This window comes from Taeniopygia guttata, chromosome 2 (assembly GCF_048771995.1).
Source record: "Taeniopygia guttata chromosome 2, bTaeGut7.mat, whole genome shotgun sequence".
In the NCBI taxonomy this organism is placed as follows: Eukaryota; Metazoa; Chordata; class Aves; order Passeriformes; family Estrildidae; genus Taeniopygia; species Taeniopygia guttata.
In genome coordinates, this window is record NC_133026.1 from 71,080,237 (window position 1) to 71,107,500 (window position 27,264).

The 27,264-nt window shown below is 37.4% G+C and overlaps 1 long non-coding RNA gene across 1 annotated transcript in view; it reads right to left on the minus strand.

Moving 5' to 3' along the window:
* The window catches only part of LOC140682338 (uncharacterized), a 38,705-nt gene that overhangs the window by 11,387 nt on the left and 54 nt on the right, over window positions 1–27,264 (minus strand). The window contains exons 1-2 of the long non-coding RNA XR_012053954.1: window positions 27,200–27,264; window positions 25,194–25,294 (exon numbers count right to left, since the gene is read on the minus strand). The exon at window positions 27,200–27,264 is cut by the window's right edge and continues 54 nt beyond it. This is a non-coding gene — a long non-coding RNA (uncharacterized lncRNA). The remainder of the gene's footprint in view (window positions 1–25,193; window positions 25,295–27,199) is intronic.

The following is a 27,264-nucleotide window of genomic DNA, read 5'->3' on the forward strand; positions in this document are numbered from 1 at the left end:
AAAACGGATGTGTTACTGAAAAGACCTGAATATTATGGATCAATTTAATCAATAAATGCATATCTAAATTTAATAATGTATACATTAAATATCAGGGAAAAAAACCTTTTTTTTTCCATAAATGAAAGGTAGGTTTCATATAAAACTTGTGCTGACATTAAAACAAATAATCAATGGGTTTTTTTAAAGCAAGAATTCAATAATGTTTGAATTTTTCCTCAAATCTTTTACTTTAGTAATCTGTAAATAGGAAAGGACATTTACTTGCAAATTTTATGAAGAGTCACTATCTCTTACTCTTTGCCAAAGAGGAAAACTGGAGAAAATAGAATGTACACCTGAAGAGTCACTCAATTAAAAGGGAACTTGAGATCTTCTGTTATTTTTATATGAGGAAGGTATTAGTAGATTCAGAGGACAGCAAAAATAACACCCAGCTTGCATGGTTGCCTGAATTGCCATGCTGCAAGCAGGTTGAACAAATGTGGATGTAGCCTGAGCTGAACATGCTCCTCTCTCCTCAGCCCTTGCATGATGATTCTCACTGCTGTGGGGTATGGAAAAGTGTCCCCAAAAGGTGCCCAGTTGAAGTGAGTTACATAACATCCAACAACTTGTGCTACTTTTGGACCACCCATTACACAGTGGTTTTTTTTTGTGACAGCTAGTTTTCAGGGACTCCTTAGAAGAAATCAGCTGATCCCAAGGTAGAGTTGGAAAGGGGACATCCTATTATCTAGGGTGAGATGTGGAGAGTGCTTCTTAATGCACTAAGCAAAAACTATCATTTAAGCTCCTAAGGGTCATAACTTGAATAAGGGTATTTGCCTTTATTGTTTTGTCTCTGAAAACAATTCAGAGAGTTTTCTTTCAGAAAACAATTCAGTTCAGGTTATTGTTTCAGTCTACTCTGTATTATATATCTCTTTGTGAATGCAAATTTTTGTGTGTACCAACATTCTTGTGTTCTCCAGCTTTAATCCATAGCTATCTGCAGCAAGAGTAGAAGAGTGGAGTATGAGATACAAAACTGTGGGTATAGTGTAATAATGATATCATTGGCTAAATCATATTCTGTCTGCTATTCGGTCCTGTTCCTTCAGCATTGGAGCTTGTCCCCAACAAAAGGTCCAGATCCTGCTTGCACAGGAATCAAAGGCCTGGTGACCTGTTCAAAGGAGAGTTGTGCTCTAGTTTGGCAAGCTGCAACTTTTACTAGTCAGAATTTTGGCAACTTCTAGTGTATTGGGGCTTGAATGTGTGTAATATGGGCACACAGAGTAAAGTTTGTAATGACATTGATTCAAGCTATGGCACGGAGTATAACATAGAATCAAGCTGCAGGGTGTAAAGGGCTGCTAATTGCCTAACTTTATATGTGCTTTATGTAATGTTTAATTTTCAGTGTAGGCAGGGCATGGTGTATGGAGAAGATTCTGTTTCTATGGCACTTCTGAATTCCCTGTGGATATCAGTGAATGGTGTAGCTCACAAAACACTTGTGCATAAAAGGAGGTTTGCTGGGTAAATTTACCAGATTGTGATAAGTTTTCTTTGGCTGCAGTATATTTGGAGACCAAAACATGTAAAAGCTGTGATGCATGTTGTGCCCAAAAAAAAAAAAAAAAAAAAAAAAAAAAAAAAGAGAGAGAAAAATCTAAAAATTTCATGGCTGATAAAGCTTTAGTCTAATGATGAGAAAGACATTATCCCCCAAAATACAAGTGCCACTTCCCTGTCAGTACAAAAGCAGTCATTTTGATTGTTTTAAATTTAACAGCATATGTATTCCCATGTATGGGAAAAGGGTCCTGGTTAATTTTTGTATGCAATAAAAAGACCTTTGGGCATATTTTACCTTAATGCTTTTTGCTTTGTTTGAGAAAAAGAGCTCTCAATCAGAAAAGCAATAGATTAATTTAGACTGGAGCATGGATGCTGTTCAGTTAAATGCACTGCTGATAATAGGTATACCAGATCATTAATAATAGCAGATTGTTCCTTTGCTTCTTAAGTTTCCTCCTTTAGAGTCTTTCTGAGGAAAAAAGAGATACTTTAAAGAGCAGTGTGAGGTTTCAAGATAATATAAAGTTTTGAATGTATACTGAATATCTAAATAAAAAACCCTCAGCCTGTTATGCTAAATGATGTCTTTTCAGCATCTGATTCTTTCTGCAAAATGCAAAAGCTGTTGCCTTTGGTAAAATGGTTGGTTTTAAAGCTGAACTAAATGACATATATGCCAGTTTAAAGTAAAGTTTTTCCTCATATCCAAGTGGAACTTCCTGTGCTTCAGTTTCTACCCATTACCTCTTGTCCTACTGCTTGGCACTTCTGGGAAGAGCCTGGCTCCATCCTCTTGTCACCCTCCTTTCGGATACTGATAAGCACTGATGAGGTCCCCTCTAAGCCACCTTTTCTTGAGGCTGAACAGGTCCAGCTCCATCAACCTTTCCTCATGAGAGGATGTTCCAATCCCTTGATCACCTTTGTTGCCCTCCACTGGACCCTCCACTGCCCTCCACCCAATAGCCCCATGTCTCTCTTGTCCTGAGGAGCCTGAAACTGGACAGAGCACTCCAGGTGTGCCTCACCAGGGCTGAGTAGAGGGGCAGGATGATCTGCTGGCAATGCTTTTCCTAATGCACCCCATGATCCCATTGGCTTTCTTTGCCACCAGGGCACTGCTAGCTCATGGACAGCTTGTTGTCCACCAGGACTCCCAGGTCCTTCTCTGCAGAGCTGCTTTCCTTTGTGTTCAACCTTTGTGGAGAGGATTTCTTCAATCCCATGCCTTTCTTCAACCAATCATTGCTGGAAACAAATATTTGATGTTTGACTGACTCCAGATCTCTCATTGGATAAACCCTCTCCTGTTATTTAATGGAGTTTAGTTATTATATTTACAATTCATCTCCTCAATAGCATTAAACTCTGTGGCAAAATAGAACGTGACTTTGAAATATGGGGTTTTATTCTGTTTGGTGGGTTTTTTTAAGACAAACCTGCAGTTACAGTCCTTCATTTACTTTATTTAACCACAGTCTTTCTGTCATCACAGTATACTGCTCCTGGAAGTTAGTGCTAAACTATTATCCTATTTTAAGGTCTGCAGTGTACCAACTCTCACAGCATACTCATGAAGTCAATGGTTAACTGAAATCACCCTTTGTAAATAAATGAGATTTTTAAACATGAAGATTAAGAAATATTTGCCAGGCCAGCTATGATTCTCCAGTTGGACAGTAGCTCAGACCTGTTGACACTCAAGCTTCTACTTATGCCATCAGACTATGCTGCCTTCTGACTGAAGATGTTTCCCAATTAGATGTAAATTATATGGTTTTATATATTATGCTTAATTAAAAAATGAGCAAATAGTCGTGACAACTGGCAAGATGGTTATTTTGTACCATCTCGGGCTCAGCTACAGCTACAAAAGGGGCATGCAATCAGCAGTTGTCTTTAAAAAGAGCAGTTAGAATAAGATGATTAGTTTAATCAATTTAGACCTATTTTCTTAAACAAATGGAACTCCTAGAATTGCTTGCTCTGTTCAGACTGGAAGAAGACTTTGTATGACAGAAGAGGAGAGATTTCAAGTACCATCCCTTTGTTTTGCAAAGAAATTATTTCATATTATTAACATTTCCTTTAGATTTACCAACAAAATGTGGTTACTAATTTACTGATACAAGTGGCATCTCATAAAAAGGAATAATTCTTTTTGAGCTTTAAAAAAGATCTAAAGATCTTCATAGAAAGTATGCAAGATTACTTCCCTTCCTGATTTACTTGTAGTTCATTAGGAACTATTTAGAACATATGCTGGTATAGGAGGTTGGGAGGTCAGTTTAGCAGAAGACACACAAAACTACTTACTGTCTTGATAAGAATAGTTTCCTTCCGCATGCCTGTCATACAGCCATTTTTCACAGTGTATAAACAGTTGAACAGCATGTGAGTGACTCAGGGACTTGAAACGTGTTTCTGGAATTTGTTGAATTGCACACTATAATCACTTAATCTGCTCCAGGTCAGTTAGGATTTTCTAGTGCATAAATACACAGGCAGAAAAATCATTCCAAGACAAGCTTAAAGCAAAGTATGGCAGGTCCTATTAATTTCCTGTGAAAGCTATCCTTTATTTTTAAAATGCTATTTGTGTGTTTTGGGCATTTTTTTAAGGAAAGATGTAATACCAGACAGAAAAGGTCTTCCATAAAGCCCAGTGAAGTTGGTAAGAATCTTTCCACTTAAGCACACAACATTTGGACTGGGTCATGTTAACTGTAAGCTTCTACACACTTTCTCATGTGAAGTTATTTTCTCTCATTACATGCGAGACACTACTTTTTTGTATTGAAAGCATGCAGGTGTTAATACATTTTGACTCAGATTCTTAAGCATGCAAAATATATCACTGTTGAGCTTGAATGAAATTAGTTGCTTGATACATTAGCAATCTATTAATTTCAATTCTTTTAAATTTGTATAGAATACCACTATAGTGATATTCCTAATCAGCAATACGCATATCCTTATCAGTGTGCTTTAAATTACAGTGATAGATATTGATTAAGATGTGCTTAATGGATTATCGGATATTATCTCCTGTGCAATTTGTAAAGAATTAAGTTCATAATTTTCTGTTCTGGGATCACAGAAAATTTGATTTTCTCTAATAAGGTATGATTTATAACTGGAGTAGACAAATGATTAGTTTTCTCTGGTGTCTGAGGATTACATTTCTGAGTGCAATTTAGACATATAGATCTAAAAGAATACAGATAAAAAAGAAATCAGATGTTCATAGAAATTGTGGCATTCAGAATCAATAGAAACCTAATAATTCTAAGTACCTCTTATGCTAAAACATAAAAGCTTTAGAGATAGCATTACCCAGCACAGTGGTAATATCTTGACCAAGAAAATGGAATGCAGCCCTAGAAGTCTATGGCTTAAATATTTCAAAGCTCAGTTGAGTGTTAAACTAGGTTACAAACTGTATGAAAATGCAACAGTCATATATGTTCATTTAATATATAAAAAAAATAATTTAATGTCATTCATTGGCTTGTTATTTAAAGAATTATTTGATGCATTTTTTTTTTAGCTCTGACTTCAGAGTTAGCCCTAAACTGTTTTCTAAATTCAGTTTGCCCTACATTTTAGTGATGAATAATCATGTTTCACACATGGCACAACAAGTTGAAGAACCTAAACCTCAGGATAAGGTGTACTGGTTATTGATATGTCAATCCTAAACTTTTTCTTCTACTTTTGGTACTTTTCTTTATATTTCCCTGTGAGATGAAAGGTTCTTTGTACCTGAGACACCTACTGTCTATATTTTGGACCATAATTAAGACTTATAATATTCTTTTATTCAATAAACAACATGTATTTTATACTGAGCTCTATATGGTCCTTTATGAAGTATATTCCTATTTATAATTCCATAATGTGACAATGTTAAAACAAATGTAACAAATCAAAAATTATTAAAATGCTGGAATCAGACAAAACACAGATTTTGGTTACAGCAGTCCAATAGTCTCCCATTTGAGGCACTCATGCCTCAAAGTAAAAAGAAAGAAAGCAGCAACTTTGCTTTTAAAGAATGAGCTGGACCTGCTAGAAGTTGAGTTTGGGAAGCTGTTTTGAATGGATATTTTGGATGTGTTGATGCAAATGATTGCATTGTCTAGGTCTGCCAGAAATGATGAATTAGTAGATCCGTTCAACTGATTCTTTAATGGTGAATAAATTTTACAATTTGCTATTATGATGGAAAAAAAAATTGCTTTGTCCAGATTTATATAGTCATCCTTTGTAGGATTTGTAATTTTCTCTTCTTCCCTCCCCATCCCCCCTCCCCCCTTCCCACGTGTTCCCCCTTTCTCCTGCGTCCCCTTCTCACTCCCCCTCCCCCTGAGGTCCCTTGTCCAGACCCTGCGTTCCCTTCTCACTCCCCCTCACCATGAGGTCCAGTCCCTGTCCCCCGCCCCCCCGCCTTTCCCCTCACCACGTGGTCTGTCCCTGCCTCCCCCCCCCAACCCGCCCCCCCCCCCACCTTTCCCATTGCTGTCCCTGGAGTTTCCCTGCCCCTGTCCCCTGCCTCCCGTCCCATTGGGGTATAACCGACGCCCGCTCGGTGCCCCAGTGTCTTGGGGAACACGCTCCCACAATAAACACGTGTTTGCAGCCGAGCCCCGTGTTGCCATTTCGTCTGTTCCTGCGCTACAACTGAGCCTCGCAGAGCCGAAGGGGAAAAGCGGCCGCTGCCTCTCCCCTCCTCCCGCTGTGCCTGCAGGCGTCGCCTGGAGCTGGTCTCGCACTGCAACAAATGGTAGCAGAAGATGGCTATTTCCATCGATCTGTGAAAGGGGGGAGAGAGAGAAAGGAAATCTGCCACCGCAAGATCTCTGCAGATGCTAAGAGGAGTTGATGTGGAAAACAAACCTGAAGCTCTGGGACCCTCTTCTGTCCTCACAGGCGTGCTCTCTTACCCGCCCGGGAGCAGCTGCGCTGCGGGGGCAGCCATATTGCAGGGGCCAGGCGCCGGGTAGACTTACCCAAGGACAAAGAGGACAGTTTGGCAGTGGCTCGATGGACTGAGCTTGAAAAGTGGCCCGTCAGGGGACAGCATTTGAATGGAGACCAGAGGCTGACAGTGGCGGAACCCAGGGTTTCAAGGGCGAACCCTGGTTAATGGGAACACCCAGACTTCTAAGAGAGCCAAACTGCAAAAGAATATGTCCTCAGTTCAGTGCGATTTTCCACCACCGAGGAGAGAGAGAGATTTCACCGCCCGAGCCCAGAGGGTAAGTTGGGTCAGAGCAGGGTGGGACCTTGGCAGGCGGCTGGGCTACCTTTTCTTCTTTTGAGTTTTAACCACCATCCGCGTCCAGACGGGGGCTGTAGGCTTGCATGTCCCTGGCGGCTGGGTGGCTTTTTCTTTTCCCAGGAGGATGCAACCTCACTTGGTCTTTTTGGGGTAACTCATATTGGAAAGCTCCTTCTCTTTCTCGGAAAGCTGCCTTTTCTACCCTCTCCTCCCTATTCTGGGCTATGGGGGCAGGGGGGGTCAAAAGGACACCAATCGGACAGAATTGTAAACAGCGATACATCAGCTATGGGAAAATTCTTAACATCTTAAGAGAGGCCCTTCACTTCCACGCATTTCGTCGCTTCCAGTCGTATCGGCCCCTCTCCTGTAGATTTTCCCCTCGGCTTCTGCGAAGCTCCCCCTTCCCTTTTCCCCACAGACTTCCCCAAACCTTCTCCCTTGGGGATGGCAGCAGCCGAGCCATCCCAAGCGCCCTGCCGGACACTGTTATCCTCCCTTAGGCATGGCATTGGCCGTGCCTCCGTGGGTGAGATGCAGTGCACCTGGCACCCCCTCCCAAGATGGCGCTGGCCACGCTACAGGGACCCCATTTTCCTGCCTTGACCCTTCTCTTCTGCCCACGTTTTCCCGCCAGCCCCACCCATCCCAAAATGGCCCTGCATCATCCTGCAGCGAGCCAGCCCCTATTGGAGGGGGGGAGGTGAGGTTGCATTAATCCCCCAGTCCTTCTTCTGGCCCCCCCTCTGATAGGAGGGATTGCCAGAGGGGCCCCTCTATTAGAGGACCTCCCTTTGTAAGAGAGCTTTCCCCTTTGCTGTAGGGGGGGGGGGGGGGCCTTCAAAGGGAGTGGAGCTGGAAACCCAGACCAGAGCTCCACTCTTTTCCTTCCCCTGAAACAGTGGCGCCCAGGTTCACCCCTATCCCATCCCCTAAATTTACCTTGCCCAAAGATTCCTTATTTCAATACAAGTTTTCCCATTACTTGTGATAATTTGGAAATAACTTCTTGGATTGAGTTATATCTTACAGAAGGAAAGATCATCCTCTCTAATTACTGCCCACAATGCTATGCCAACTTCGCAATCAAATAATCAAACTGGAGAAACCACATCGCTGTTCGCTGCCTGCTTCTGCTCTGCTAGAATTTGGAAACCACAAGCATCACGTCATGAATCCTGCTTTCATCCTCGATACAGAATGTGTTTATGTACCCTTTATCTTAAATTGTAATGTGGAAAAGATTTTTGCCCCATTCATTGTAACTATGATTGGTGTATCACTTTCTGATATCTCTCGAATCTGTAATGTTGCTAATTTGGTTTTACCTCAGAACTTCCTTTCCCTTATGTAAATTCAAAAGAGTGAGCTGTAGGATTTGTAATTTTCCCTTCTTCCCTCCCCATCCTCCCTCCCCCCTTCCCACGTGTTCCCCCTTTCTCCTGCGTCCCCTTCTCACTCCCCCTCCACCTGTGGTCCCTTGTCCCGACCCTGCGTTCCCTTATCACTCCCCCTCACCATGCGGTCCGGTCCCTGTCCCCCACCCCCCCGCCTTTCCCCTCACCACACGGTCCATCCCTGCTCCCCCCCCCCCCCACCTTTCCCATTGCTGTCCCCGGGGTTTCCCTGCCCCTGTCCCCTGCCTCCCGTCCCATTGGCTGCGGCTCAGGTTTCCCCCCGCCCCCGGCACGGGGTATAACCGACGCCCGCTCGGTGCCCCAGTGTCTCGGGGAACACGCTCCCACAATAAACACGTGTTTGCAGCTGAGCCCTGTGTCGCCATTTCGTCTGTTCCTGCACTAGAACTGAGCCTCGCAGAGCCGAAGGGGAAAAGCGGCCGCCGCCTCTCCCCTCCTCCCGCTGTGCCTGCAGGCGCCGCCCGGAGCTGGTCTCGCATGGCAACAATCCTTACTTTGTTAGTTTATATTTGCATTGCGGCTTAACAATGAAAAAAATTGTCTTTGTAAATTGTGATTGCTCCAAACAACTGATTTAGTTCTAAACATTTGAAACAGGATACAAAATGACAGCTGCATTTGGGTAAATACATCAAATATAGAGAAATATATAAAACTTAATCACATCTTGTATAGTGAGGCTGTTAAGCTGCAAATTGCGCTGAAGAGCATATTAAAAATATAGAAGTCACCTTAACAGTCTGCCCATACTGTTCCTTTACATTAGTCTGAAACTAATTCTGCATCAGTGTGAAATGAATTAGATTTGGTTCATAACCAGGTCTTGAATATTATTTAATTCTTACCGGAGCAATGTACAGAGGTGTGGATGTGTCAGTCATAAATCATGTTTACTAATGGACTTTCTAGAAAGAGAGATATTCTTGTTATATGGTCATGAGAAGGAACTAAGGTTTAATCAGCCTGGTGAGTAAAACACATACTGTATCTCTAGTAAAACATGTACTGTATCACTACTGAAAGCAAGGAAAAAAAATAGCAAATGTATGTGAACTCCCCAAGATTATGGTTTTTTCTTTAGGACCCAAAAGGGCTCTTTAACCTTGATGCAGAGGCCCTCAAGGATTTCAAGTGTTGCACCAAAGGTTTCGTTCATTCATCTCTGAGGTAGAAAGCATAGCTAGCTTCCCATTTTTTGACATTCCTGAGATTGTACAGTCTCATTATCAGTGAAGTGCTATAAAAGGAAATGTTTTGTGACCCCCAGAACAGTAATAGGGATGATAAAAGCATGAGACTCTCTCCCCCTAATTATTTTTTTTTTTTGTCTATTTTGGATCTGAAGTTAAAGCATCTGGAAGAACAAGCACTTTTGAGACTGATACTAAGAGTTAGTTTTCCCATGCTCTCTCATTCTTGGTTGATTAGCAGATTAGTGCGCATGAGCAGGGAAAATATCCAGGCCTTGGAGATTTTTCTTATGGATAAATTATTTCAATCAGAACACTTTCTCTCTAGAGAACAGCTTCAGAACAAAACAAAACAAACAAAACAAACAAACAAAAAACCCAACCCATGAGAATTGCCTCAGCTCTTTGGGCATAATCCTTTACCAAGCATGTTTGCAAAACAGAGTGAAACATTTTCAAAGAACTTAACTGAATGCATTTCAAGATCCTACTCTTTATCTTGAACAAGGCCATGACACAGCTATCTCTAAAACAGACTCTGCTCATTAATCTATTATCTAGGAGCATCCAGCTTAGATCTCAAAAGACAAAATCCAAGAGTGAAGTACAAATACCACATCTAGTTTCAGGAAAGCAACCAATACACAAAGAGATTAAATTCCTCAGCCAAGAGCTGTCAAGCTGCCACTGGCAGATCTCAGCTCCCAAATCCTGCAAGTCTTACTTGGGTACTGGAGGAGATGGATTTTAATCTCGCAGAGTCACAGCTGCTTCTGTAGAACCAAATGCTTGAAGAAGACCTCAGCAGTTTACATGCTGGGAGTCTACATCCTTGAAAACCTAAAAACTCAGCAGTCTACATGCTTGAAGTTTAAACACAGATTCAGATATTCTGGTGTTGTGACATGCTCACACCAGTGGAATGGCTGAAAAGTGCAGATTTTAACAATGTGATTTTAGCTATATTATTTTCTAGCTTTGATTCATAAGTCGAAAATTCACACATCAATTTAAATTGTCTTGGTTGTAGGCAAAAATTTTTTTTTTTACTTGAGGGGTCATCCCTAATAAATTATGAACAAAACACAAATCAAGTTAAAGTTTAGATACTTTTATTATGTGGTTAAAAAAAAGCATCCTGAAAAGTGACCTAAAATCAATTTTCTCTTTTGAATTACAGATATAGATAGGTCAGGTGGCTTCTAGCTACAGCTGGTAGATGATACTGGCTATGCAGCCATATACCTCCCTATCTGGACCCTAAAAGTGACATGGACATTATGGGTAAAGTACAAATATGATTAATGTCACTGCAATGTTGTCATTAAATTTACAGATCTAATATCTACGTCAGACTCTGGTTTCTGGATCACTGACTGAAGGCAGAACGGTGAGGATCCCTGAGCAGTTGTTTGGGACTCCCCTGCCTATGGCTGACCTAGTCAATTTGCCTACATTTTGAAATATCACCAAATTTATCACAGGAACATTGTCAGAGGACAGTCTGAATTTTGGGTTTCCCAGAAAATTACACTTTACTGAACATCAAATAGGCATTATGGGTTTTAGTCACTTTGTGTGATTATTTTGATATCAGTCATAGAGGTTCAACAATTTTCAGTGCTGTCAGTGAAGTTGTGAAATAGCACAGCTATGTCTGGCAGCAGACAGTGGGGAACAAAACAAGACAAAAAAATCCCAACAAAAGCTGCAAATAAAACCAGTGCACATTATGCAGAAATTGTCTTGGCATGCAGGTCATTGGTGATTTCATTTGTAAGTAATGTTTTGATTGTCACAGATTATATGTTGCTCTCATCCCCCTGACATTTGTTGTGCAGCGGGATTGATTTTTGTGCTCCAGTATGAAAAGGTCACTTTGATCAATGCAGTGTAATTGGCACTAAATTAGGATCATATCAGGTTATTTTGCTATTTAATGATGAAATATTAAAGAATAGCATGGGAAGATTGCAGGCACTAAAGTGCACTTTAAACCTGCTGTAATGATGTTTTATTTTGTGGGAAAAATGGAGAGAAAAACAACTAAAGTGCAGAAAATGACTGTGATGTATTGGAAGAGTGGCCTGGAATTACATATTTTCACTAGAAATAGACTGAAAGCCCCAGACACAAAACACCAAACCCAGCAGTCAGTCCTGAATATGTTATACACAGAGAGCCCTTCTTTAGAAGTTCTAATAACACTCATTATGTACTAGTCACATGTGTCAAGTCTTCAGAATGTGCATATAATGACTGGGCAAAAATAGATTGCTCAAGTTATGCACTTAGGCCATGATTCAGGGCAACACTTGAGACATGTTTGGCCACCACTAAACACGAAAGTAAATAATTAGGCACATACTCAATGTACATCTGTGTTGGATAGTTATAAGTACTTACTAAACCACTGTTGCAGAAAGATGTCAGGATTACTCAAAGGAAAAACTCAAGTCATGTTTGTTTTTTAGAAAAGATACTTTTTGAAGTAGTTCTTTACTCTAAGATACTCTTTTTAAGTCCAAAAGTTGCTTGCTTCATCTTCTCCTTGTTTTAAGAAAATTCAGTGTTACACAATCAGTATTTGTAGAACAGACTCTGTAGTGTAAAGCCAAGGTTAACATCTTAACCTTTTAAGTTTGTACTCCAGCTAGATAATGTACTTGAGAGTAGAGCTCCAATGAGATTTCCTGCAACATTAGCTGCCTTTATAGAGTAATCTTTTGATTAAGATTTTCTAAAGAGTGGATGGAGAACGCCCCAATGTTCTCAATGTTAAGAGTGAAACTCTCCTAAGGTGGGTGATGAGAATCAGCTATCAACTGTCATGTTCAACACCAGGCTTGATAGAACTTAAATGGGAATCTGAATGCTCAGCTCCTATTTAAATAAATAAATAAATAAATACCCAAAGCAACAAATTACCAATGAAAACCAAAAGCAAAGACAAAAACCTCAGCCAGTTTCAGTCAATGGTCCCTGAATCCACTAGGATTCTTTTAAAGTAAATGCAGTAGACAGTGCCTTAGATGAATTGTCCATTAAAAATATTGGATATAATCTTTAAGAACACTGACTAAACTTGAATCTATTTCTTCAAATATTTTTTAAAAATAGAAGCACGTGCTGATGGGTTCTTCTGCTGATATTTTCTATTTAATGAGGATATATTTAGAACATGATTTTGTAAATATTTTTCAGAATTTGCACTTAAATAATGATAAGCATCATAAGTAATGTTAATAGTGTATACTATTTTCTCCACGGTACATACATGGTCTCTTCAATTATTCTGAAATGTTGCTGAACAAGAGGAAGAGGCATAAGATTATACTTTTAAATGCAGCTAATGTTGCAAGAAATTTGTTTGAAGCTTTGCCGCCCTTAAGTATGTTATCTAGCTGTGGCATGAACTTTAAATTGTTGAGATATTAACCTTGTAAGTACCCTAGAAATATCCTAAACCTATTAATAATTCTATGAAACAGTAGAATTGAAACTATATAAACCATATAAGGTAACCCTGACTTATTTAAATTTATGAACCAGGAAATGTTTGTCCTAATCAGTCCTTAGAACTTCACTTACTTTACACTGTTCTTATTAAGTCTTTGAGCTACTGGGCACATTTTGGATTTAGTTTACAATTTGTCTTTCAAAGTCATGACAAAAAGAAAACAGAATTTATTGGACTTCAGAGATTTTATGTATGTATGAGTGATCCACTCAGAAGGAATACTGTTTATCCATGGAAAAATAGACTGTCACAATCTGAAGAAAATGATCAAGAAACATATTGAGGGGCTGCAGGACCTGAGTGTAGGAGAGATGTGCAGGTGCAGGCAGAAAAAACATATTCCAAAATACCCTAATGTGGCATATGCCACAATCAGGGCCATGATAGGCACTGATACTATGCCTCAGAGTATTTGATCTTCCACTGCCATTAATAATTTGCTTGTAGATAATGAATCTTGAATATAGAGGAAAGAAAATAAACATCTTTCCAGAGTGAGCTGTATCTTGTCCTATTTTCAGTATTTTTTCCCTACTTCTTCAGTGGTTTTCACACATATACATAATGAAGGAAATTAATAAAATATCCCTCCACAACATAAATAATTAGATTAAAAAGGGACATTATACAGGAATCCCTGCTAGGATAGTCCATCAGTGGAAAGAAAAAAGATTTATTCTGGATAGAACCTTGTGTGCAATAATAGTGGGATTTTAACTGATTTCTCAAAGTTCTGTTCAACTTTCCTTTAAAAGATGTTTCAATAATAATTTACCCTATGCTATTTAAAAAATTATTTTCAATTAGTTTCTTTTCTTAAAAAAAAATTTTCACAACAAGACAATTCTAAACAGTTTTCTAAAAGAAGTTACCGTAATTTAAGGACTGCAGTACATAGACCCTCCACAGGATTCAGCTATAAAGAAAATGGGATCAATGTAGTGATACATAAAACAGAGAAGTGACAAAAATCCAGAATTTGAGAAGAATGTGGCTTCAAGAGGTGAATTTTTTTCTTGACTTTGTTCTGATAATTGAACTCCCTCAGAAAGACTTGATGCTTTGTTTCCACCTCAGAATTTGAAAAGTGACCGTATCTTAAATTGCTTGTAATCTAATCTCCCTGTTATTTTATCTCTTCGTCAAGAAATGTTCATGAATGTAATAAAATTATTTTAGTTGTGGAATGAGAAGACCAGTGGTTTATGATAAGTGTTTCTGATACTGTACTTTAAATACATATTTAAATTTGATAGAAGTAGCACCTTAGATATAATTAAATATAAGTAAATTAATAGATCCATTTAAATATTGCCACATCTAAAACTTGCAATTGAAAATTTCAAGGTCAAAAGATGAAACTCCACCACAAGAGGGCAGCAGGAATAAAAAAGGGCATATAGCAAGAAAAATGTGCATTTTGAATAAGCAGCTTTTATCTAAGTTGAACCCTCTTCCTGCCTGCTGCTGCTATTGAAAATAAATTGTTTTATAAACCTCAGTCTTACTGGGTGCTCTATGGTTGTATATTAAACATTTTTGGATGATATACAATGCCATTCAGAGTTCATGGCGTTATTGATGACACAATTTATTCCAGCTCATAGTAGGGAGTATCTGCATCTCTCTGCACTCTGTAAATCAATATATGCATGTGTTTCTGTTGCACATTTGTAGGGGACTTGTGATTTAGCAGGGATTATTTGCCTTTTAACCTGTCAACAGGTGCCTTGGAGTATGAAAATCCCTGTAAAAACTAGAAAAAAAATAAATAGGGAATAACTTCCTATTTTTTGCCCCTGTATGACTCATCTGGGTACTGAGAATTGAGCTGGTTTCCTGCAGCTCGTGCTGTGCCCCTGTTCAGTTGCTTGCAGCAGGCAAATGATGCCCAGTCCCAGAGCCACTCATGCCTGAGCAGACCACAACTCCCGCGTGAGCCGGCAATCCCCCGTAATTTACGTACAGCTCCTTGGTGCCTTTGCTTCATGCAGGCAGCGTGGGGCTGAGTGATGAGCTATGATGTCATTTCTGCCCAGCTGGGCAGCACTTACTGCAGCCAGCCTTACACGGGTCAGTGGGTGAGGAGTATGGACAGGCAGTCCCAGAGACATCCATCAAAGCAGTGTGCCTGGCCTCCATCTGCAGGAAATTCTGTGCTGCTCTCCCCTCCAGCCCTGTAGCACCACTTGTGGGCAGAGGAATGGCTGCTAGGCCATGTCCAGAGTGGGAATATGAAATATTAGATGAAAATCTAAACACGGACCACAGATCTCACTTCAAATCACTGGTCAACCCTAAACGGGCTTCAGGGAGCAGCAGGGACCTCCCAGACAAGCTGGTGAGCCACAGAGAATGTCTTAGGGTGCTCTCATCACAGGTGGACTCCTTGCTGAACAGGGCAGTGAAGGGGCCACTGTAAGGACCATGGGTAGAAGATGAGCAATTGTGACACAGGGATCAGGGATAAGCAGGTCAGAATTGAAGAAGACATGCATGACCCACTAAAAGCACAGCTCTGAAGAAATGTAAGTTTCTGTGCTAGCAGGACATTAAGCCAATGCATCAAACCTCCATACAACTTTTTTCCTTCACATCAATGTGCAAGCTCTTCCCTTTCTTTTTTTTTGGGGGGGAGGGATTTTTGATTCCTCAATAGATATAATACCATTCCTTCTCTTTTCAGTGCATCTACAGATTTGACAGTAGCTCAGGGCAGAAGAGGTTGGACTGAAGGCATGGATATGTTTTTAACCGAGGGGAAAAGTTAGATAACTCTGTCCTTTGCTTTATCTGCCCCAGGCTCTGAAGATATTTTGCACAGACACATAATGAGCCAAGGACAGAAGCAATTAGCGCCTGGACCAATCAACTAAATTCTTCTTGTTGTGGATAATTGCATCATATCATTATATCCACAATTTTTATAATGTCTCACTAAACTTAACAATGTCAGAAACAGATTATTTAAAAATACAGGGCCATATTTTGTTTCCCTTTTTTAGTGATGTGAACATTTGTAAGTTTTGGAGTTGTTGTTGGTTTTTTTGTTGCTGTTGGGTTTTTTTTTTCTTTCTTTATTTTTATTCTTTTTTTCTTTTACTGTGTATTTCAGTAGTATTAAGATTTGTTACCTCTTGATTTTGGCAGTTTGGGCTAACTCACTATTGTAACTTCTGGGTTAAAGTAGGTGAGTCATTTTGTAAGACAAAAATTGGATTCCCAGGAAATGAATAGTTTAAAAATATCTGTTTCATTCTTCATAAGGGCTCTTATTGCTACTCTCATAGATAAAATGAAAGGCTCTAACTCCATCTAATGTTCAAACTGCTGAGCACCCAGCATCAGTATAATCTACTTGCAAAATATGACAGCTTTGCTATGGTACAAATATTATATTCTTACACTGTCATGGTTACACAACATAAAAACCATCTTAACAACACACACAATATGATACATAATATAATGCATCACATATCCTTAATTCGTCATTTATTTGTCTTTTAAAAAAAATCTTAATATTGTTTTAATGAATCAGCGTATTTCAGTAAGTATAAGGATAAAAGACAGAAGTTTTTGCAAGACCACAGTGAAATCAGAAGAGTTATGAAAAATGAGAATACTTTTGTCACAACTAGCACTTCCAGCTCATTCTTAACATTTCGTCTGCTTTTCAGACAAATTGATACTCACCAAAAGCTTTGCCAACACTATATTTGTGACATACCATAATTTGAATGTTTATACTCTTTACAGCACAGCGTGTCTCAACTGAACATTGTAATAAGAGAAGCTGTACATGTGTTTATTGGGGAGAGCTCAGACCTGCGAGTGGACATGCATGGGTGCACACACACAGCCCTTTCCTTCGAAGCCTATCTTCTTGTATTCAAACACAAATTTGAAAATCTATGAGCCACAATAATATTAATTCCCAGTTTCTTTGACCCCTCATAAAACAAAAGAAGAATGAGTGTTTGGCTAAAAGGATTGTAATGATGCCTTTGGACTCTTATGTTCACGTAATGACTAGTAGAAAGATTTATATGCCCTGCATAGGTATAATTAGACACCCACAAACCCATTGACCCTGATGAGGTGAAGAGCTCTCCTGCTTTTTGTTTCAGCAGTTGAATCAATACTTGCACGTTTTACCACTGTGGAGTGAAATTGAGGAAATGAAAATCTGATAATTTTGCTCCTAGTGCAGTCTAGACGGAGGAGAGCAGTTTTAGTCTTTGACAGGAAGATCTATTTCCAGTTACTCAAAAGGCTAGTGTCAATTTTAAAACTTCTCTTATTATTGATTTTCAGTTTTGTTTAAAAGGATGTTTTATTAGAAATATTAGTCCCATTTACAATGTAAGCTTATGTCTGTTTCACAGGTTGATGAAATCATGGTTTAGTTTTGGTCTGAATAGCAGGATACTTCTGCCTGGTGACTTTTGTAGCAAAATATGTAGTGTCTGAAGAAGTTAATTTCATTGTGTCTTCTAAATCTACATAAGTCAAAACAGAACTCCTTATGCAATGCTGTACGTTCATCTAGGAAATGCCATGTGTATGGAGAAACAATATAGGTAAAATATCTAGGATAAATGTAGTTTGGCAAAATATAAAGGAAGCATTATATTAATTTCAAATGTGGGTTTTTTTTCTGTAGTTTTTGTGTGTGTGTGTGTGTGTGTGTGTGTGTTTTTTTTGTTTTAAATAAAAAAATAATTACTCACAAGTGAAAAAAAATGCAAGAATATTAAATGAAAACCCTTTAGTCTTGACCTGGAGGCATAAGGCAATGATAATAAACTACAAAGCAAAATGATAATGCATTTCAAATTTTAGAAGAAGTATCAGAAAACTGATCTTAAATTTTTGTTTCTGTGGTAAACAGAAGCAATTCAGTATAGTGCATGATATATGACTATTGCCATTGATTTTGTTTTGTTGTATCAATAGACTCCACTGATTTTAACGTTATGTCACCTGGCTTTTACCTGTAGTGTCACGCTGTCTTATGTGCTGGTTTTTTGTTAGAAGTTCATGTGTTGAAAGCACACATAATAATAAGAGAGCTGGATAAAATTTTAGCAGAGTCAAAAATCCTCAAGACCCCTTAAAGAAAAAATAGGAGTAATTTTATATGTACAGACTAAGAAGCTTAGGATTAGAATAGCACAGATGGTTCAAGTATTAACCAGAAATTACTTTTTGCACACACACAAAAATGTGTCAATAAGTAAGCTACTATAGAAATAAATAAACCACTTTTCTAATTCATTAAGAGAACAGGAGTCTGTTCTAGGGGTGCATTACATGCCTTATTTTAATTCTCTGCCTTGTGCAAGGAGAAATCAAGGTATAATACTTTGATATATAATCAGTTCTGAAGGCTTTGAATTACATTGGTATCTCTTTCAGCTCATCATTTGGCAATGCTTATTGCCTTCCCCAAAACAGTTCACACTGGAAGTAATTTCCCATGTTTGGGGCTTTTTTGTCTGAGCCTATAATGTGCTCCTAAGAGACACAGCTTTTGGGGATGAAGAAATTGATATTAAATATGCATATCAGGACATGCAGGGTTTTTTTACAGCTGTAGTTCCTGCCAATGGAATTTATTAAGCACAAATTAATGAAGCTCTGGGACTCTCAGTCCTTACTCCCACCGGGCTAGTAAAAGTAAAATTCTGATTTAATAAATCCTTCAAATAAGGAAGTAACCACCCCCCACCCTCAACCCTGCAGCTCTTTACTTATGCAATCAAAGCTGAACTTCCTGCCTGGATTGCACAGTTCTTTATTTGGTTGTACTTGAAATCATAAGTACTAGTATGACTGTTTTTTGAAGCATTTATTGTGAATTTTGTTAATTGAAAAGTCTGAATTAATCTCCTTCAATCGCAAATAATTATTTACCTGATATGCAATATTGTCTCACAGAAACCCAAGGTCACACAATATCTAAGATAGTTATTATTCAGGCACTCATGGGGGCTGCCTTAGATTATCTAAATTTTTGCCTTTACAATACAGTATGTGATTATTTGAAAGGATTTGCAAATCATGATAAAATTATGTTAAGCACGGTAGTACTTAACCTTTTAAGAATGTCTATGAGATACATCTTTAAAAGGGATAGTTTACACCAGATAAGGAATTATTCCTTCACTTAGACACTATGTATGCAGGGTAATTGTAAATTACTCATCAGTTGTTTTTTATGGTTTTTTTTCCTCCTTCTTTGAAGTAACTTGATAAAACAAATGGGGGCGGGGGTGTTGTTTGGTTTGGTTTGGTTTGGTTTTGGTTTGTTTTTCAAGGGGGTTGTTTGTTTAGGTTTGATTTTTGGTTTTTTGGTTTGTGATTTTCTACTGGATTTTTTGGAGGGGTTTGTAGGAGGGGTTTGTTTGGTTGGTTTTTTGTTGTTGGTTGGGTTTTGTTGGGGATTCAGGGTTTTGGGTTTTTTTTAATTAAAAAAAAAAAACACTGTAGATTTTTTCTAGCAAAAAGGAAATGTACTTTTCTCCTCTCTGCATGCAGTCACTCAAGATACAAGCTCTTCACTAGGTAAATTAAAACCCAAAATTCCCTCATTTTCTTTGTAAATTTCCAAAATGTTATTTTCAAAAAAAAAAAAAAGGCAACTTATAAACAGCAAGCGAACACCAAAAAGTGATTTTATATTTTGCTAGAGTAAGCACAGCATTTGCTCAGTATTTAGAGCTCAAGGCAGATGGCTTCTTTTTTCCCTTCTGTAAGTATTATTAGGTGTAGTTTTATCTTAAAATATAATTACAATTCATAAAATCATCTTTTTCCCATATGTGCACTAATAATGAGGGGAAAAGTCTAGAAATATGAAGGGAAATTTGCATGCAGCTTAAAGAAATAGTTGAAAGTCTATTTCTAAATAGCTGATTTGCTAAGAAAAGATTAGTTCTTTGAGTAACCTCTTATTTTTCTGTGCTTAAGAAACAAAAGGTAATGCTGTGTAGATAGAGAGTTTTAGATCACGTTTAAGGAAAACAAGAAAAAAAAAAAATAGGAGCAAAATATCCCTGAGGTGAAACAGCACAGTGTGATGTGAACTCCTGCCCGTTCGCAGGCCGGTGGGGCTCTGGCAGTTCCAGGGTTCTTCTGCCTTGCATATGAGCTCCTCAGATTAAACCAGTAGTTGCAAAGAGCAAGCAGCGTCTCTTCTGCATCGCTCATCCTGCAAACTAGCTTAAGAACTACATGTTACTTGACTGTGCAGTTTGAGGAAAAGCAATGCAGCATAATGCATGACATAAAAGGAATAAGACCTGAAGTCCTCCTAGCTGTTGCTACTGTCCCCTACTGAGACCAATTAGCTACCAGTTTCTGTGCTTCGAGTACAAAACTTATTTATTCCAAACTTTTGGACATGAAGGATGGTTTTAGGCACTGTCAGTGTCTTTAGAATTACTGCATTCTTCACCCTCACTACCCCTTTTTGTTAAGTACAGGTGTAGGGAAAAAAAAATTCAGATTTTACTGATTACACCCTCTCTAATAATTCAGCTGAAAGAGTGAGTGAAATTTTTGTGTTTTCAGAACCACTATTCACCTGATTTGTTTAGAATTCTGTTCTTTGAAATCAAATCCTGTTCAGATAAGCTGCCCCTCCTTTTGCTTCTCATTCTTGAACAAAAGAGATTGCATAATCTTGGCAGAATTTTCTTTGAATAAAGTGAGATAATGTGGATGCTGAATTAGAGGTAGATAAAAAAAAATGTACAGAGAATATGAGGAACAGGAGAATCTAGCCTAAACTTTACCTTGTACTTACAAACATATGGACGCACAAGTTTAGAGAAATATTCCTATTTCTCAGTTAATTCCTAAATGTAGTCTCTATGCAACAACCTATGAGAGTCTAAATGCCATAAGTATGTGTCCTCAGCGATCTTGCTCTCAGACAGCTCATGAGTTTCTGTACAGAGTGGATATCATTTAGTGGGTTAAATTCACTATTTGACCAAAACTATTCAAAGCATGACAAAGTGCAAAGGCTCAACTGTTTTGTAAATAACATGTTACAAACAAATGTTAATTATGCAATTGAACATCATTTGTTACAGCTCTTGATGGATGATGGAAGGAGCAATCTTTAAAAGTCCGTAATTACATAATAATACAATAGTCTGTAATTGCAAATAATAATGTAAATATATAATTGAAAATTTTAAAAAATCTGTGTTACATCAGAAATGGGATAATAGGGACTTTACTGTTGAAGTGAACTAACCATCTCAGATGAAACCTTATTCATTCATCTTCAGTCTCAGTTCTCCATTAGAAAAAACATTTGCTGTTTGTAGTCCTTGAAAATCATAAAGCAAAAAATATTACTTTGAATTGGAGTTAAAGAAGTAAATTGCATTTTTGTTTAGTTTTTCAGTAGAAGCAAAAGTTAGTTTCTTGGAAGAATGGCTTGCAAATGGACGAAAAGTTCACGTTGAAAACAAGCTTTATGCTCCATAACTGATTTAGAAATTAGTGAATATTTTTTATTTAAAATGCACTTTTTTTTTCTACAGTAAATTGCATAAACACTACAAGTAAATAAGTAGGTTTTTTTCTGTAATAGCAAAATAAGTATAAATTTTTTCCTTAAAGCGAGGGAAAAAGAAGAGTTAATAAACCATTCCATCATATCCAGTTAAAAAGCATGGTGGACTGAAGTCTAAATATGTGATATAATACTGATTTAAGCTGAGTTTGTCTCCCACTGAGAATTTTCAATGAAAGTTGGGGTTTAAGACTGCAATTTTCATCACCACGAGATTTGGGATACATTTTGGTGGTGCATCATGCATATAAATTTCCTTATGGGAAAATATCTTTATACGTACAATCAGTGCTTGTATTGACAGACAAATTTTAATCCAGGAGACTTTTAAAAAATAACACCAGGTTGAAATTAACACATGATGATGAAAATATTTTTTACTCTTTATATGAAATTAAGTAGTAATTTCTATGGCATGAAGGATTCTTAACATGTTGGTGTCTACCTACCTCTCACAGGCTAAACATAGACATGTGTCTTTCCAATAAGTTACTGGAGAGAATTTCTTTATTCTTTCAGTCAGGAACAAGCACTCACACACACACACACACACAAACTCTTGTTTGGGGCAAACATTTAGGAAATTGTCTTGAGCTCTTCCAAACCATTTTTTTTCCTGTATTGTTCTTGTTAAGTGATACAGTCATGGCACAACTACACTTTCTGTCACCTTTGCAGCCAAATGCTGTAATGGTATTGCTCATTTTGAAAATACAAGAGACAATCCTGACTTTGAGATCTATAGCCCTTTCCAGAATTTGTAATGAATTAGTAGCACTGATCCAAATGTGAAGAAAGGAAAGAGGAGTTCTTTAATAGCAAGCTTTATCCAATGATTTTGTTAACTACTCTATTTAAAATGTTGTTGCTTTGGTTAAAACAGAAATCTTTAAAAAAGTGTTTTCAACAAGATTTATCATATTAAAACACAAAGAATGCAATTTGTTAGTTCAGTCTGGACAAACAATAAACAAACTGCAGTCCCTGCAACCTTTTAAATTATGAAAACAGCTCAGCTATGTTATCAATCCATCTTCCTGTCCTATTTCCTGCTTACATTTCTATCTTTGTACTTTTTTCCCTATTAACACAGTGGTACTCTTAAAGGTTAAGAAGAAATACCTGTCACTTCTTCTTCTATGGCATATATACATGGGATAAAATTTTAATTAGAGAATGCTGAGTCCAAGAGATTAATTCTGCACCAAGTACTGAAAGTCACAGAATGCTTATTTTTTACAGTTGGAAATGTGAAGTCTATTCCACAGAAATACAGTGTTGGAGCTTTTTCTTCAAAGTTTTGCCTTCTAGTGAGGTCTTTTTTCATTGTTCAACCAAATGTTTACACTGTCAAAGGGACTGGCCAAAAGCAGGAATGTGATTGCTCATGTCAATTTGTCAATTTAATGTAGAACACAGAACGCAAAGAGCTATAGAGGTCTTGAAATGTGTTATATTGTTTTAAGTAAATCGAAGTGCAGCAGATGATGTTCATAACTATGCCTTAAATGGTAGGTCATAAAAATTTGTGCATAGCAACAGCTGAAGGCTTTTCAGGACATGAGGTTTAATTTCCAGATATAAAGAGTTGCAACAAAGATTTCTGATTGAATAATAGGTGTTTTTATTAAATCTGTTGAAGGAGGAGTTTCATTCTCAGAGCTTGCTTATTCTTACTTTCACAGCCTGGAGAGCTGTTCATTCTCCAGTTCACTTTGGTTAGATAGCAGATTAATGGCATGTCAGTACCATGTAAACTGGAAGATATGTCTAGATTTGACTCTGGACTACCTTTTACTACTACTTATTGCCTTCACTGCTTCCCTATAGGGACTGCAGACATTAGACAAACAGAGCTAAGTATAGAGGTGCCCTACCACAACAATTATAATATAGTAGTTTTGGATTTATTTCCAGCAAATGTCTCTTGTGGAAGGGAAAAATTTTTCTTTGAAGCTAAAATTAGCATGAAAATATGGTCCACTTAAATTTGAAAAAACATGTCTCTGCTGGGCATTTATGTGCAGGAAGTAGGTGTCATCTTTATGCCTAGCCTAATAAAGACTCAACAGTGACAAGCACTAATTTGCACCATAATCAGTGATGGATAATTCCTTTAGAACAATACAAACTGGGTCCACTCCAGGTTCTGGATTTTTTTTTTTAATAAAATAGGATACTTTTAATATTATCTTACAGAAGTACATAAAATAGGAATTAATTATGAATGGATAGAAGGCAAAGTATTCTTAATAGTAGTCATCAATAAAGTATTCACATAAATACCTAGAGAAGTCTTCAGGTTTGTGAAGGATAATATCAGTGGTGAAGGATAATATCAGTACCATTGAAATTAGCTCAGCTGGTCAGAGCATGGTGCTAATAACACCAAGGTTCTGGTTTTGATCCCCATATGGGCAATTTACTTAAGAGTTGAATTTGGTGATCCCTGTGGGTCTCTTGCAATGCAGAATATTCTGTATTTATATCCTGTGAACTCTCCACTGTCTTTAATATTACTGAAACACAGTGGTTGCTGATAACAAATCAAGATACAGTCAATACATCAGTTTTATGGCTGAATTGTGGATTTGAGTCAAACAGCAGTGGTTTTAGCACCATAATAAAATAACTACTGCTAGTCATTGACAAATGCTGGTTTTGAGTATTTCCTGCTATTTGTTACTCAAAACAAATGTTACATATTTTGATCAACTGGCTATAAAGTAACATATCAATAAAAGCTAAATCTGAATCAAAACAAAGATTTACTAATTGAAACCAGATTTTTCAAATTTAATCCATTACTGTGGACTACTGTGTGTTCTATCCTTTTAAACTCCACTGCCTTCAAAGAAGAGATATATGACATCAGTGCACAGGTCTGAAGTTAGCATAACCAAGAGCAAGACAACAGGAACTGCCCTATTTCATAGTCCTTATTTAACAGGGGTTGATATATGAAGAATGAGAGAGCATAAGAAATACCAGGGGACTATTCTATTGGCTCATACTGCCTGTCAACAGGTAACTGACTCCTCCACACCTCTGTTGAGGAATCACCTGCAATTCTCTCCCTCTTACTTCCTTTCTTAGTTTTGTTGGGTTTATAGAGAATTAGGACAAAAGGAATAATATTAAATAGATGTTTTTCCATAGATAGGTGCATGTGTGTGTTCATGCCTGTGTATCTATAAAATCCTTCGCTATATTTACATTGGCTGAAACACTGGGTATGGCACATGGGAATTACAGTCCATATGCAATTGAATGGCAATGCCAAAGATGTCCTACACAAACACATAGGTTCTCACAGAAGAAATGAGATAGAATTAAGACAAAGGGACATTTGAGTTTCAGAAGTGAAAACCAATTCTTTTTATACTTAAGTTTTAAAAATTATACTCCAGAGTGTCATTTTTTTTTTTTTTCAGGGAAGTGAGGGGAGTCTTTTATATTGGAAGATTTTTAAGTCAGATAGATAGAACCTGCTGGTTATATATTTGGAGTAAGGACTTTGCAAAAAGAATATCTTCCACTGATCTTTTATACTATTTTAATGCATCATGACTTTTCCTCAGAAAATATGTTGTATTAAACTTAGTTCTTGAAGACTTACCAGCAATAGTGACAACATGAAGATGCTTTGCATTGTTTAAGAAGTCTGAAGTTAATCCTTCTGTGATATCTCATTCTTCCAACGACTATCCCTTCCTTGTGCTGAAAGTAAGCAATGTGGAAACTCAGGCTAGGCAGATCTGTCTACCTCTCAATTGTCTAGTAATCAAGTGTACTCCCCTTTCAGATAAATGCAGGAGGATTTAATCATGAATGTATTTGAAAAAATTTAACCACAGTTGTTTAAAACTTAAACAAATCCTGTAGATATGCCTTATATATTATGTGCTAAATAGGAACTTGGAATACCTTTCCAATACAGAATTTTTTTTTTTTTCCTATATGAGGAATATTATTAACCCTCTGCACCTGTGTATACTCGCAATACTGAAAAATACTGCAGATTTATGAAGAGATTATTTTATTCTAGGAAGTTACAATATGTCTTCTCACCTGCAGAAACTCTGGAAAGATAATTTACTCTCCAGGGGAGGTAGCTTCCTTGTTTAGTCTGGCAAAGGGCTGTAGAATACCTTGCAATTTTAGCAGCACCACCACTCTAGAAATCTATCAGCAATTTCTAGGAATTAAACACTAGTGGTAGGAAGTAGCTATAAATGCTTTTCAATTTGTCAGTTATTCTTGGTCGATGTACATTTTTTTAATAAAGAAAATATCTGAAATGCAAATTACTTTGATACGTAACTATTCTGCCAAGTAAGGACTTTGTAACATAAGAAGTAACAGATATCCTTATATTAATCTGCAGCATATTGAAGGAAGAGAGAAGAAAACAATTTCTTTCACTATCTCTTATGAAAATTAATTGTCTCTAATGATTCACAAGTCACTATTTATGACTCAATATAAATGGTTTCCCATTTTACAGTATTTTCAGAAACACTCTTAAGTGAAATGAAAATTAAAATGTTCCATGAAAATGAAATGTTCAATGAAAACATTGCATTACATAATACAATACTGAGGCTAAACTTCTAGGAAGTTTTCTTTGAAAATACACTACTTTGTATTTTTAAGGATGGTTTAGTGTATGCTGTGATAAAGCTAAAGTACAACCTCTTAACTGCATGTCAAACTGCATGTACTAAAAACCAGACAAATGTTATTCCTGTCTAAGGATATTTTTGCATTATGGTACTTCTGGGCTATTTTTGCGATATGGTACATCTGTCTAAAAGAACATCTTCTTAAAATGCAGCCTAAAATAAAACTATTAATCTCTTTCTGTTTGCAGATTGTTTTTTCAATCTTTTAAACTTCCTTTTGCATAGTTATGTGTGACATTAATTTGGCCCTGGATATGCAAGGTGACATTAAATTATCTTCCATAACCAGTTTAAAAAGGATTTTCCCAGCTCTGGGTACCTGATAAAATGTCTTTACTGAACTGAAGCTGAAAGTTTTGGGAAAACCCTTAAATTACTAAGAAGAATGCTTTCAATACATGACAAACAGCAAGAAAATGATACATTGCTAAACATAGCCTTTGAATATGATTCACGTTGGTTTATGTGTGGTGTATAATTAATTGCAAGTGATTCATGATCTTAAGTTTCCAAATCAAAAAGAAATGCAGACAGCTGATTCATATTTTTTACTGTGAGCAGTAATTTGTACCTAATGACTAGTAAAGTGAAATTACTGAGTGTGCTCAACTGAATTTCCTGAATATATCAGTGGGAGTTTTATAATTTTACAGTCAGCATGACATATTCAGAATCAGTTTTAAAAGTGACATTTGCTTCAGATTAGGTTTATAAATAAAATTAGAACTGAATTGGCAGTATTTTCATTTTAATCCCTTTTACTCAGGAATATATAATTTTGCTTTTATGTCTCTTTACATTAATTAGAAATAGCAGTTGCAGGCACAAGATTAAAACCACCATTACATGTCAGCCTCCATGAGCAAGGAGGGCATTGTTTGAATGGAAAATTAACTATTCTTTCAATTGAAGGAAACAAAACGAAACAAAAAATACTTACTGTTTTTCTTGCATCCTTCCTGTGGATCGAGACTCCTGAAAAAGATAAGCCCAAAACTTGAAATA